Genomic DNA, 14,463 nt, shown 5'->3' on the forward strand with positions numbered 1-14,463 from the left:
TTGCGAATTATTTTTCAACCCAGGCAGATTATTTTTCTATTCCCTAGATAATGCTAAAAATAGCAGTATTATTCCATCTTAAGTAGTTGTTAAGCAATGCTTAGCAATTGAGGTTTGGAGAATTTCTGATGCTTTTTAAAAGCAACTTCATACTCCTAACCCGTAGCTTTCTTTCAGCAATTGCTCACGTACCTCCCAATTTTTCCTATCTGATTTTGTTTTCCTCCAACTGCAATATCAAGTTACCATTAGCACTCATTCTTTGGTTTTCTTTCGCCAAGTGACATTACATGGTAATTGTCCAATATCAGTTTTTCTTCCACCACTGCCGCCTCCTTACCCCATTTTATCTGCAGGCGTTAGGTTCTATTTCACTTCTATGTTGAATATTAAACTTTCAGGTAAAATTAGCGATTTTTCTAGTGTTAAAAATTGTTATTTTCTCATTGAGTGGTGTTTATCATGTGTCCCCATTTATTCCTATTTCAGTCTCTAAGTATAGCTGAACCTAAAGTTATGCAAGACCAGAAATCTTTTCAAGTTTGCACTCTCCTTGCTATAGTTATACAAATGAGTGGAAAGTAATTTTCATTAGTTAATACAATGCTAGACTAAAATTCATTTGGTTAACAGGAAATGAAGTTTCTCTGTTCCTCTTTTCCCTCCAGTTTTTACACTGATAATTTAATCTCATTGATTCTTAAGTAAATTTTTTTGTGCATTATTCTTATGAAATCATTATTCTTGTTATTATTATAAAACCTTTATGTGTGTTTAGGCTGTGGGAGGTGGTGGGGAAGTCATAGGGGGTGGAGGATAGGGTGGAAGAGGGATGCTTCAACTGGTTTGTTTAGATCATTATATATAAATCAACTGTAGTACTAATACTTGCTTTAATATTTGAAGTAAAAAAGAAGAAAGGAGAAGTAAGAAAAGGTAAAAGGAAAAAGGTAAAAGAAAAAAATCCTTTTTTTTTTCTTTCTTACTGGGTGCTTTTTTAGGTAGTCCACAGAATTTTTGGTATCCACCACCTTCTTTTCTGGCCTTTCTTCCTTTATGATGCCTGGAATCCTTTTCCATAGTTCCCAGAGTTGCATGCTCTCTGCTGTACCAAATCCTGTTCTGTTCAGCATCTTGGTCTCCTGCTGCCAATCAGAAGGTTACAAATGGGGCTGGCCATGGTAGCTCACGCCTATAATCCCAGCACTTCGGGGGGCTGAGGCAGATGGATCACCTGAGGTCAGGAGTTCAAGACCAGCCTGGCCAACATGATGGAACCCTGCCTCTACTAAAAATACAAAAAATTAGTTGGGCGTGGTGGTGGGCACCTGTAATCTCAGCTACTCAGGAGGCTGAGGCAGGAGAATCGCTTGAACCTGGGAGGTAGAGGTTGCAGTGAGCCAAAATCATGCCACTGCACTCCAGCCTGGGCAACAAGAGTGAAACTCCATCTCAAACAAACAAACAACAACAACAACAACAGAAAAAAGAAGAAGGTTACAAACAGTCTGACTTTTCTTTCCTCAGAAAAGCTAATTTCAGCTGGCTGTTACGAGGACATGAAATTAAACTAACATTTACTAATATGTGTATAGTGGATAGCACTTTACCCTTTCCAGAAGTATTTGCATTTTAAGAAAGATGTAAACCAAAGGATAATCTTTTTGGTAGAATTTTATGGGGTGTAACGACTGAAGTACAAATAATAATAATAATAATTCAGGAAGTATTTTACTTGGGCAAGAGCCCTGTTTGGGAATCTGGATTCACAGTCTGTTCATCCTGTCCACAACTACCCTCACTCACACTTTTGGATGCATGGATTGTCAAAAAATTCCATCTACCTGTACTCCTCCCTTTCTCCACCCTCCCATACCTCAACTGGCAATAGTTCTGAGTCTTGTTCGTGTGTGTGGAGATGTGGAAATTAAATTATGGATCATTAGTAGATATTGTTCCCCTAAGTCAGAAACTGCTTGAGCTCAGAAGCAGCATTATTTGACATCTGATCAGAAGTTTCAATGCTTAATTTTTTAAATCATAAAAGTAATATGTGATAATTATAACTAATTTAAACAAAATAATTTAAACAAAATACATGACACAAGAGAATAATCCCCCTCTTTCCCCAACTCCAAATCCATTCTGTAGCGGCAACCACGGTTATCAATTTGTGGTATATCTTTTCTGATTTTTATCCATGCTTGGCTAATTTTGGCTCTGCATAATCCTGACATTTAGCTTTTCAAGCATTCTCACGAGCTATCTTGTGAAAAAAGGTAGATCAGATTTACATCTGAGCTATGACATATAATATTTAATAAAGAAAGTAAGTGCCATAAAATGAAAGTTTCTCATAACATTATTTTAAAGAAAATCAGCTATTGAACATTATTACAATTTTATTTCATTATACCCACATCATAATTTATAATTTCCTACAAAATTTTTGCTTGCAAACACGGTTCTGCCTAAGTTACTAATTTATATGTTCCTGTCTTGTTTGTATGCCATTTTAAGCTTGAGGCTTTTCATGTCCTTTTCTCTGCATTCTGTTTATTTGGTAATAGGTTTGAAAGATTAAAAAGTGGAATATTGGTTAGAGCATAAGACTCAAAACAAATAAAAAATAACCTCAAATTTAGAAAGCTTTCTATTCCTCTCTATATATTTATCAATAATTAAGGAATACTTCAGTTTCCTCATCTATAAATGGGGATTAATTTTTGGATGAGTTGTTATTTGGCATACATTTAAAAATACTCCATTGTATACTAAAATTATTTTTGTCTACCATGAGTTTTCTTTCCTCCAGATAGAACAATTCAAGTATTTTTCATGCCAGCTTACTGTCATCTCCAGTAATTGTTAATTTGTTTCAAATACAACTAGGTAAAGATATTTTTTTTTAATTTTTTTTTAGAATTTGCTTGAGAGTGGAGGTCAGTTTTTGTTTTTCACTTATATCACACTTTTGAGATGCTTTCCCTGTAAAAATTTCACTGGAATTATATTGATTGTTCAACTGCTCTACACTTCAGATACTATTTTAAAAATCGAGGACTGGAAGAAACCAATGAAAATCAGTAATAGGAATAGATTTTCAATGTTAATATTAAAAAATAACTGTGTGAGCTCTGGGGAATGTTAGTATACTTTTAATGCAGCATGGTTTAAAGGCACAGAATGCTATTATCCAAAAACAAAATGCATAAATGAGTCAATTATCCATGCAAATTTGGCAACAATGTGTTCAACATATTGTTTTATTTTAAAAGGTTAAATACACAGAATAATTTTAAAACAGAGAAAGTAAAGCCTGTTCAATTATAGCACTGTATTTTAAACCCAGAGATACATGAACTCTGCAGAAGCCTGAAGAACCAGGCTCATGTGGAGACAAAGGGAACACTAAATGGAGAAAAAACACTTTTTTTTTGAGACGGATTCTTGTTCTGTCGCCCAGGCTAGAGTGCAGTGGCGTAATCTCAGCTCACTGCAACCTCTGCCTCCTGGGTTCACGCCATTCTCCTGCCTCAGCCTCCCAGAAAAAACACTTTCTATCATGAATCATACTTTCTTGTATAAAATCTGTACCGTACTCTAAACTCTGTGTTAGGATCTATGCCAACACACTATTTATTGCTTCTTCCTCCTCTTTCTCTCAGGACATCTTTTTTTGTAGATTGAAGGTGGGAAATGCTATGTGCTTATATCTGAGAAGATGTCTCTCTCTGCTTTAGAATCATCAATCTTTCCCACAGCCAGAGGTAGGCTGGCTTCCATCTTGATTGTCGGTGCTGCAGTGAGCTCCGTTCTTCTTTCTGTGTTTTTATTGGTATTTTAGTGAGAAGTAGGGAAAGGCTGCCTGCTGGGCTGTTGAAGAAATGTTGACAGTTCCCGGGCCAGTACTCTGTATGTGGCTCAGGCTTAGTAAGTAGTTATTGAATGAATAACTGCATGAGTTTAAAGAGCAGAGATAGTTTAAAGAGCAGAGATAGTTCTTTATATAGCAGAAGAAGCAGCTGATTACTTGGAATGATTTGAAAGGCAAAAAGGACTGCTTGGTTCCTTAATCTAGTGGATAAAATACAGTGCATGAAATTCTTACCTTAGGTTTATGAATACTTTTGTGTTCGGGCATTGAATGCTCTTCTAAAATGGAAATTATTTTTGGAATAAGCCATAATCAACAATCAAAACCTAATGTAAATCTGTATAGCAGTTTAGTTGATTTGTCATCAATCTGAGAGATTTATTACAGAAAAAGCTTTGATTCTTCGGAAAGAGAAGTGGGAAATGGAGCAGGGAAGGTTGAAAATCTGGAGTGTTTGCACTCAAAGTATGGGGCAGTGAGGAGAGGGCCAGGGTAGTGGGTGGAGACCTTCTCCAAAAGTGGAAGCCAAAATAGAGATGACAGAGTATGAGTCAAAGGGGAGAAATTTGAATGCTTGTACAATTTAGCTGTCCTCCAATGGAAAGACTTACTTTCTTGGGTTTCTCATTATAGCCAGGAGGGCAAAAAAGAGAAAAACAAACAGAAAACATTACTTCCAACTGGCTTTCTGCTGAATTCTCCAGAGAATGGTTGGATTGTCACAGTGGCTGCCTTTAAGGCCTTAAGCATAAGCCACTTCCTTGTCTTGCTTCTTATATTCATGAAACTTTCACTCTAGAATTCTAAGACAAAGGAAGGAGATTATAAGGAGAAGTTAAATTTTGTATAGCAAATGATTTTCTTTTTATTTTTTAATTGTGATAAAATACACATAACATAAAACTTACTATGTTAATCATTTAAAAATGTACAGTTATGTTAAGCATTTTCATGTTGTTGTGCAACCGATCTTCAGAACTTTTTCATCTTGCAAAACTAAAACTTTATACCCACTAAGTAACAACCTCTCCATTTTCCTCTTCCTCAGCTCCTGACAACCACCATTCTACCTGCTGTGTCTATGAGTTTGATTACTCTTAATACCCTGTATAAGTGAAGTCATGCAGTATTTGCATTTTTGTGACTGGCTTATTTCATTTACCATAATATTCTCATAAAGCGTTCATCCATTTTATAGCATATGTTAGAATTTCCTTACTCTTTAAGGCTATTATTCCATTATATGTATATACTACATTTTGTTTATCCATTATCAATGGACACGGGTTGCTTCCACTTTTTGGTTATTGTGAACAATGCTGCTATGAACATGGGTATACAAACATTTCTTTAAAACCCTGCTTTCAATTATTTTGAGTATAAGATCTGAAGTAAAATTGCTGGATCATGTGGTAATTCCATTTTTAATTATTTTAAGGGACAGTCATACTGTTTTCTGTAGTGGCTGCACCATTTTACATTCCTACCAGCAGTGTACAAGGGTTCCAATTTTTTCACATCCTCACCAGCACTTATTTTATGTTTGTTTGTTTGTTTTTTTCCTTTTGATAGCAGCTGTAGTAACTGACTTTTTAAAGGTCACTTTCGCCAAGCTATCATTTTTCCTTTACAGACGTGGAAATTGCAGTTCAAAGGAGAAATGATTGCCTTCAATGGTAGCTAAAGAATTGAAATCCAAGTTTTCAAAATCCAAATACAAGTCTCCTCCTACAACAGTAGACTTCACAATATATCAGACAAAACTATTAGAAACAGCAAGCAAGAGGATCTTAAAATAGGGGAGATGAGGGGCTTGAAGCCTGATGGGGGAGGTTTCTAGTTTTTAATGTAGTTTGATCTGCAGGTAAGAATCTGCTGATAATAATACTGTCCAAAGGAGGAAATTAGTTTTTTAAAAAAAATTAGCTATGCGAACAGTAAAGCTTGACCTTCATTAATATGTGCTCATTAGCATTATCTGATTTACATAGGTGTTAGCCCAGGTGTTTGGAAGAGCAGCCAGGAGAATAACCTCAGATCATTACAAAACTGGAGATGTATCTTCTGTTCCTCTCTGAGGACTTTCAAATAAACATTAATTATAACAGCACAAATTTAGAAATGGCTGATTACATAATTTTGGCAAACCTGTCATTATCCATAAATATTTCATGAAATACAGAAATGTGTGCAGCATTTTTCATAAAGCTTCATAAAGACACTTTTTTCTCTGATGGGGGAAAAAAAACCCTGTGTTTCTTATATAATTCTCAGGTCAGGCAAACACTACTTCTGGAGCATAGAATTATACCTACAGTTTCAGATACCATGGTTAATCTTCTTGGCTTTATATTTTGGGAACAATGTAGCAGAAACTGTGTTTAAGCTAAATGCTTATCTGATGATAGACTTCCTCTCTTGCATTATGGAGGGAAATAAAATGATGTGATGATATAAGCGTAACGTAGCGCTCTGCAGAGTTCAATATCCTGCAGTTTCTTTGTGCTCTTCCTGCTTGATATGCAAGTTACTTCTAAGTGTCCTGAAAAACCACTCATCATGGAGGACTTAAAAGTAACACTGGCCACTGTGAGAGTATTGTGCTGAGAAGACAGTGACAGAGCCTAATGTGAGTCATGTTTTTTCATACTTAACGCCTCTTCACAGAATCATCTCAATTTTATGGATGACAAGTGTGAAGAAGACAGAAGTCAGGAGAGAACAATGCCAAATTTATCCTAGAAACGATTAATTGATCAATGAATTTATGCACACCAAGACTATTTAATAGGCACCTATATCATGTGCCAGTTACAGTGCTGGACACTCAGGTGAGTGATACAAACAAGAAAATACATCATTCCTGCTCTCAAGGACATTAAAAATAATCTCTTATGATGCAGTGGCTTTCAGACTTTGGTGTACATCAGAATCACATGGAAGGCTTGTTAAAGCACAGGTTGTTGGGCCTTACCCTTATACTTTCTGATTCTGTGGGTATGGGAACGGGGAGCAAAAATTTCGAAAACGTTCCCAGACGATGTTGATGTCACTGGTCCTGGGAACCACCATTATAATGAAACTTTTGTAGCAGCAAAAGAGAGCCTAAATCTTAAAAATCTTAACTTGTGAAAGCCTTGTTTGCTTAAATGTAATAATAATGTCGAAGCTTTACATGGTTAATTAAGACTCTCATGCTGTCCAATTAACATAGCCCCCTAAAAGGGAACTTCAAATGAATAGTGCCATTATGCTTCACACAGACACACACACAGACACACAGACACACACACACACACACACACACACACACACACACACACACACACACAAAGAAATTTAAAAAAAGGGCTAGATGAAACCATTTTGGAGATTGTGAATGATATTTAGTCCACTATCACCAAAAATAATACCTGATAAGGAAAATGAGACACAAATAAAAATATTCAGTGGAAAAGAAAAACACTTCAAATTGAATTATGTAAAAAAAATCAATTGAATTATGTAAAAAAAATTAAATGCTGATATCCCGATAAGACTACACAAATGTTACAGCAATAATGAAAGAGGAAAGAAATTTATGTTTTGTTACACTAAAAATGATATAACAGAGGATAAAATAATTGATGTGTCTTTAATATAATACAAGGGCAATTGTATCTGATTTTAAAAAATGATCTAGTTTTCTGTGGATTGGCTTCTTGATGGAACCTTTTCAGTTGTTTGATGATAAAACCAATTTAATGATAAATGAGTAATGATGGATATGCTTCTTTATGTAGCTGTACACTCACATGGTACAAAGTATAGGCAGTGACTTTCAATGATCAAGTAAGAGAGATTAGAGTGTAATAAAGTGAATGTAAAAATGGCAGGAGTGGCTAAAAGTAAGCAAAAGATGAGTCATGTTGAATTTATGTGATACCCTTTTACTGATGGTCTCAGAAAATACTGACATTTAAAAATCATTGAGAGAGTGTAGCCAGGCATTATTACCTGTGTTGTTATATGTTTAAGATGAGCATACAGAAGCACAGAGATTCCCTGACTCTCCCAAGGATTGGTATACTGAATGCAAGAATTAGAATCAGTATGTTAGATATCGTTGGTTTATTTTTGTTTCAAATTTTAGTCCAGTTTTAAACACCAGACAACGTTCTTTTTTATAATATAAGATTTCTAGCAGCTTTGTTTTGGAAGAAATTTCTAGGGATTTAAATTTATTAATTCCTACATGGGTGAGTCCATCCTCATGTGTAGGGGCTGCAGGCAGTTGCTCCTGGTATGATCCAAGTTTCACCATGAAATTTCCATCAATATTCAGTTTCTCTCTAAGTGGCTTGCTAGAGTACTAGCCTTCTTTCTAGGTTTTGCTTGATATTCTTATGCTAATTGAGTCAATATTGCAGTATGGTGATGTGGGTAGGCTCTGGAATCAAGCTGCCAGGGTTCAAATCTCAGCTCTGCTACTTATTCATTTCATGACCTTGAGCAACACTTAATCCTTCTATACCTGCATATTCCATTTGTAAAATGGAGGCTCACAGGAGCTAGGCCTGAATTGAAGGGGCAGGTCAGCAAACTGGGATAAAGCCATTCTGCAGCCAGGTCAATCTGTAAAGTTTAAAAGAGGAAGAACCCCTTCTGAAGCACAACAAGAGTTTTGTTTGGCTCTGAAGGTGACAGGGGAACTGTTCAATTATAGACCAAGTTAGAATCAGCTAAAGTTTAGACATTTGTTTGAAATGTTGAGTTTCAAACTGTTTTGCCATTTTGGGGGCTGCTCTGAACTCAGGACCCTCTGGCTTTTTGTAAGGACCATCCATTTGTTTAGGGGATTAATTTCTCAAATGGGCCTTGGTCCTGACCTAACTGAACAGGATGGGTTAGGTCAGGACCAAGGCCTGTTTGAGAGGTTGGGCCAGGTGTACTTGTAGCTCACTGGAGTTAAGTGTCCAGCTACTGGAAGTGTGTAATCCAGCCAGTAGTTAACCACTGAAAAGAAAAGGAAGTTGTCCTAGCTGGGGGGTGGAGGATACATGTCACGCTTTAATAAACAGGTAGAGGCAAACCATAGCTTTAAGAAACGACTGAATTTGTAATGTGAGTGGTGGAATGTCAGGGAATAAGGGAATTGGGGGAAAATTTCTGTTTATTTTTATGTTGAAGAGAAAAGCTAGGATTTTAATTTAGTCTATAAATTATAACAGGGTGCTAATTTTATTTCCTAATTAACAGCATCTAGGTTAGACTTTGCATATAATTGTGCTAATTCTTAGGATGCACAAAAAATAAATGAAAGGCTTTTTGAGGGGTTAATTTTTCTAACAAAATTATAGAATAGCACAACAGGGCATCCTTCACTTCTCACTTGACTTTTGTGGCATGCTTATAAAGAAGGTTATCTTTGCAAAATATTCAAGGGCGTCTTCGAACCCTCTTTTGAAGGATTTACTTTGTCATCAAGTCTTTATTTTTCAATGGTTTGAAATGGTTTGAGTTGTTTTCCAATTTCACTTTTATGGACTTCATCAAAGTCTGCATCTTTTGCAAGATTTTCAGTTTCACTGATAATTATAACGTGCCATAATTTTTGTAAGAAAATGGCAAAGATATGAAAATGATGCATAGGATAAGAGCTATTGTGAAGCAGGAATGAATTTTTGAGTATAAACTAATATCACGTGTGGTCACTTCCTTAACATATATTTTTATATCATAATACATCTGCCTGCCTATGAAACCTTATAAGTTTGAGGACTTGAATAATAACAAGAAAGACCTGTCTTGATAACAAGAAAGACCTGTCTAATTTTACTGTCAATTGAGACTGGGAAAGAGTCTTATGGCTTTGCCCTTTCTAATGTGTTATTGACAACAGAAACACCCATGATACTTTGATATTTGCCCCAACCTAGTAGCCCCTTCTCCTAGAATTGGGATTTAGAATCTTGATTATCATTTTCTCAAACCAAATGTTTCTAAAAGTAAAAGAAGGCCTACATTCATAGAGTAGTGCTCTAAGTTACCATTATTTGGCGCATATCACAGAGCTTGGTATGTCTTTATGGAGTGAGGAAACCCCAAGTAGATGAATCCTTAAAATGGCAAATATGTACAGTGATTTCCCTGGTGTGGTGGACAACAGATTACTTCCTCTGGCGTAGTGAGACTGGAAAACTTGTGAGGCAGGCTTCACTTGGGCTCATAAAGATTTATCTTTATTTGTTGCTCAATCTCAGGGAAATCAGAAGGAACCTGCATGCAGGTGTATGTCAGTGGCTGATATGGAGGCCAGATGTTGGGTGTCTGAGCAAAAGTCCTGATTTTAGTTGACCTCCTTCTGGATTCATTAGCGGATCAAACCATATCTGAACAGATGTACTCATTAGTCCTGCAGTAGGTCCACTGGGAAGCTTCTTTCTAATTTTGGCTTTGAGTCCATTGGATGAATGGATTTTACTAGTCTATCCTCTCCTATGGACATTTGAACAATAGATTTAGCTTATCAACAAAATCTTTATAGTGAGCTCCCCTAATGCATACAGTAGGAAGTCCTAGCCAGAGCAATTAGGTAAGAAAAATAAATAAAAGGCATCCAAATTGGAAAGGAAGAAGTTCAATTTTTCCTGTTTGCAGGTGACATTACCTTATATGTGGAAGACTCTAAAGTCTCCACCAAAAAACTGTCAGAACTAATAAATATTCTGACAGAATATTTTCATATTGTAAAGGTGCAGGATGAAAAACAACATAAAAATCAGTAGCATGTACTAACAATGAACTGTGTACTAACAATGAACTATCCAAAAAAGGAAACCAATAAAACAATTCCAATTACAATAGCTACAAAAATAAATACATAGGAATACATTTAACTAAGGACCTGAAAGATCTGTACTCTAAGAACTATAAAACATTAATAAAAGAAATAAAAAAAGACACAAATGAATGGAAAGATACCATGTTTCATTAATTTATTGGAAAATTAATATTGTTGAAATGTCCATACTACCCCCAAAAATCTACAGATTCAATGCAACCTCTATCAAAATTCCAATAATATTGTCCACTGAAACAGAAAAAACAATCCTAAAGTTCACATGGAACTACAAAGACCCCAAATAGCCAAAGCAATCTTGAGCAAAACGAACAAAACTGGGGGTATCACAATGCCTGATTTCAAAATATACTACAAACAGCATGGTGCTGGCATAAAAACAGACATATAGGCCAATAAAACAAAATAGAGAGTCCAGAAATAAATCCACCCATTTATAGTCAATGGATTTTTGACAATGGTGCCAAGAACACACAATGGGAAAAAACAGTCTTTCAGTAAATGGTGTTGTAAAACAAGATACCTATATGCAGAAAAATAAAATTGGATGTTTATCTGACACCATATACAAAAGTCAACTCATAATGGATTAAAGACTTAAACATAAAGCCTGAAACTGTAAAAACTACTAGAAGAAAACATAGGGAGAAAACTGCACAACATTGGTCTGAGCAATGATTTTTTTGATATGACTCCAAAAGCACAGGCAACAAAAGCAAATATAGACAAATGGTATCGCATCAACCTGAAAGGCTTCTGTGCAGGAAAGGAAACAATCAATAGAGTGAAGAGACAACCTATGGAATGGGAGAAAAATTTGCCAGCCATACACCTGATAAAGGATGAATGCCCAAAATGTACAAGGAACTCAAATAACTCAATAGCAAGAACATAAAACACGTGATTAAAAACTTGGCAAAGGACCTGAATAGACATTTCTTAAAAGAACATATGGGCCAGGTGTGGTGGCTCACGCCTGTAATCCCAGCACTTTGGGAGGCCAAGGCGGGCAGATCACGAGGTCAGGAGATTGAGACCATCCTGGCCAACATACTGAAACCCTGTCTCTACTGAAAAAAAAAAAAAAAATTAGCCGGGCGTGGTGGTGGGTGCCTGTAGTCCCAGCTACTCGGGAGGCTGAGGCAGGAGAATGGCATGAACCTGGGAGGCAGAGCTTGCAGTAAGCGGAGATTGCACCACTGCACTCCAGCCTGGGTGACAGAACGAGACTCCATCTCAAAAAAACAAAACAACAATATATGCAAATGGCCAATAAGTAAATGAAAAAATGTTCAACATCACTATCAATAAGGAAATGCAAATAAAATCCACAAAGAAATATTACCTTATGTACCTGTCAGAATGGCTATGATAAAAAATATGAAAGATAAATGTGGAGAAAAGGGAGCTCTCGTACGCTGTTGGTAGGAATGTAAATTAGTACAGCCAATATGGAAAACAGTATGGTGGTTCCTCAAAAGTTAAAAATAGAACTACCATATGATCCAGCAATTTCACTTCTGAGTATATATCCAAAGAAAATCAAGTCAGTATGCTGAAGCAATATCTGCACTCCTATGTTCATTGTAGCATTATTCACAATAGCCAAAATATGGAATCAACCTAAATGTCCATCAGCAGATAAAGTGTTATATATATATTCTTTCTAATTTTGGCTTTATATAGACACACAATAGAATACTGTGATAAGAATACATTGAATAGAATGTATAGAATAATGCTACAACGTATTCATAGATACGTTGTAGCATTATTCACAATAGCCAAAATATGGAATCAACCTAAATGTCCATTGGCAAATAAAGTGTTATATATATTCTTTCTAATTTTGTCCCTTTATATACATATATACACATTAGAATACTATTCAGCCTTTAAAAAGGAGAAAATCCTGCCATTTTTGACAATGTAGATGAGCCTGGAGGACATTATGTTAAGTAAAATAAGTCAGAAACAGAATTACAAATACTGTGTGATCTCACTTTTGTGTGAAGTAAAAAATGTTGAGCACACAGAAGCAGAGTAGAATGATAGTTGCCAATGTCCGTGGGGAGTGGTGGTGTGGGAATGGGGACATATTGGCCAAAGTTAGACAGGATGAGTAAGTGGTGGAGATCTATTGTTAAGCATGATGACTATAGTCAATAATAATAATGTATAATTAAAAATTGCTGAGGGAATAGATAAGTTCTCACCAAAAAATGATAAGTATGCAAGGTGACGCATATGTTAATTAGCTTTATTTAGCCATTCCACAAGGTATACATAGTTCAAAACATCATGTTGTATACTATAAATATATACAATTTTATTTATCAGTTAAAAAAAGGAAAACAGAAAAAATAAAAAATATACTGGGAAAAAAATTTATAGCACTCCTAAGCATACAGTAGGATGCCCAAAGTGCATTTTGAGCACTGTTTTTCAGTCTCAGCAGCATAATTGACATTTTGGACCAGATAAATCTTGTTGTGAGAGGCTGTTCTATGCAATATAGGATGCTTGGCAGCAACCCTGGTCTCTACCCACTAGACGACTGTAGCATGTTTCATTTTGATAATCAAAAATACCTGTACACATTGCTAAATGCCCCTTGAGGGGTAAAATTGCTTCTGGTTGAGACCCAGTCTAGACAAAGGTTGGGAAATCTATTGGCTGTATCTTCAAAATATGTTCAGAATTCAACTACTCGCACCACTTCCATTTTCTCTCTTTGTCATGCCACCATCATCTCTTGCCTGGATTATTGCAGTAGTTTCCTAATCAGACTCCTGGTATCTACTCCATTTTCTACTTTTACCTTTTCAGTGTTTTCTCCACACAGCATCCAGGGTGATTCTTTCAGAACATGCCAGTTTATGTCACTCATCTCCTCACAACTCTCCAAAGACTCTCTGTTTCTCTGAGGGTAAAATTAGTAGGTGAATTCAGGACAATGGCATGCCAGGAACTATGTGACACATCACAACCACCAGCTGAACCAGGGATTTGTAAAGGAGCCGAGGCATGTGGGCAGCCAATGGCCCCTGAGAAGCCTCAAAACTTTCTGGATGTTCTTTCTGAAGTTGTCTTTCAGAGCCAGTTTAGTCAGGCAGGACTACTACTCTGATTCCCTATAATCAGATACTTTTTCTTCCAAATAGTCCTCTAGTTGGATCATTAATCAATTCACCAGACTACTGATGACAATTATCTCTATCCAAAAATTAAAGTCTACACTTAAAAAATTAGGATTTGCTGCTACTGGGTTCATTTGAAACAAAGCAGCAGGTTCTAAATGCAAACCTTTAAGAGGAATCCCTGAAAGTGTTTTTAATTGATGGCAAGATCAATGGACTAAAGTAGAAATTCTTAAGGCAGTTATGTTGAAGAAGATAATGTTCACTTAGATTTTTAAGTTTTGGGTGTTAATTAATATGAGCTTTACTATAATATTCGAAATTACTTCCTAGAGTAATTTAGTAACTTGATATTTTATAATAACATTTTGAAACATTTCAAGAATATGCCCCAGATATACGGAAAAAAAGTCACAAATTCAACAATAAGATAGAGAAGAGATGGAGAACCACAGTTACAGAAGAACCAGGAGGTATTCTCCCCCAAGATCAACATGAAATAAGATCTCATGAAAACAGCAAAATAAAGGACAGTTAAAGGTGGCAGAGTTACCGAAAACCTCACTTTGATAAACAAAAAATGTCAGCAATCTGTTAGAGCACAG

The 14,463-nt window shown here is 36.0% G+C and overlaps 1 long non-coding RNA gene across 1 annotated transcript in view; it reads right to left on the bottom strand.

The window, feature by feature from the left end:
- Positions 1–13,615, bottom strand: part of LOC129040017 (uncharacterized) — a 41,544-nt gene extending 27,929 nt beyond the window's left edge. Inside the window, exons 1-2 of the long non-coding RNA XR_008503528.1 lie at positions 13,540–13,615; positions 4,552–4,680 (exon numbers count right to left, since the gene is read on the bottom strand). This is a non-coding gene — a long non-coding RNA (uncharacterized LOC129040017). The remainder of the gene's footprint in view (positions 1–4,551; positions 4,681–13,539) is intronic.
- Between the last annotated feature and the right edge of the window lie 848 nt (positions 13,616–14,463).

The sequence above is a fragment of the Pongo pygmaeus genome, chromosome 6 (genome assembly GCF_028885625.2).
Source record: "Pongo pygmaeus isolate AG05252 chromosome 6, NHGRI_mPonPyg2-v2.0_pri, whole genome shotgun sequence".
Lineage (NCBI taxonomy): Eukaryota > Metazoa > Chordata > Mammalia > Primates > Hominidae > Pongo > Pongo pygmaeus.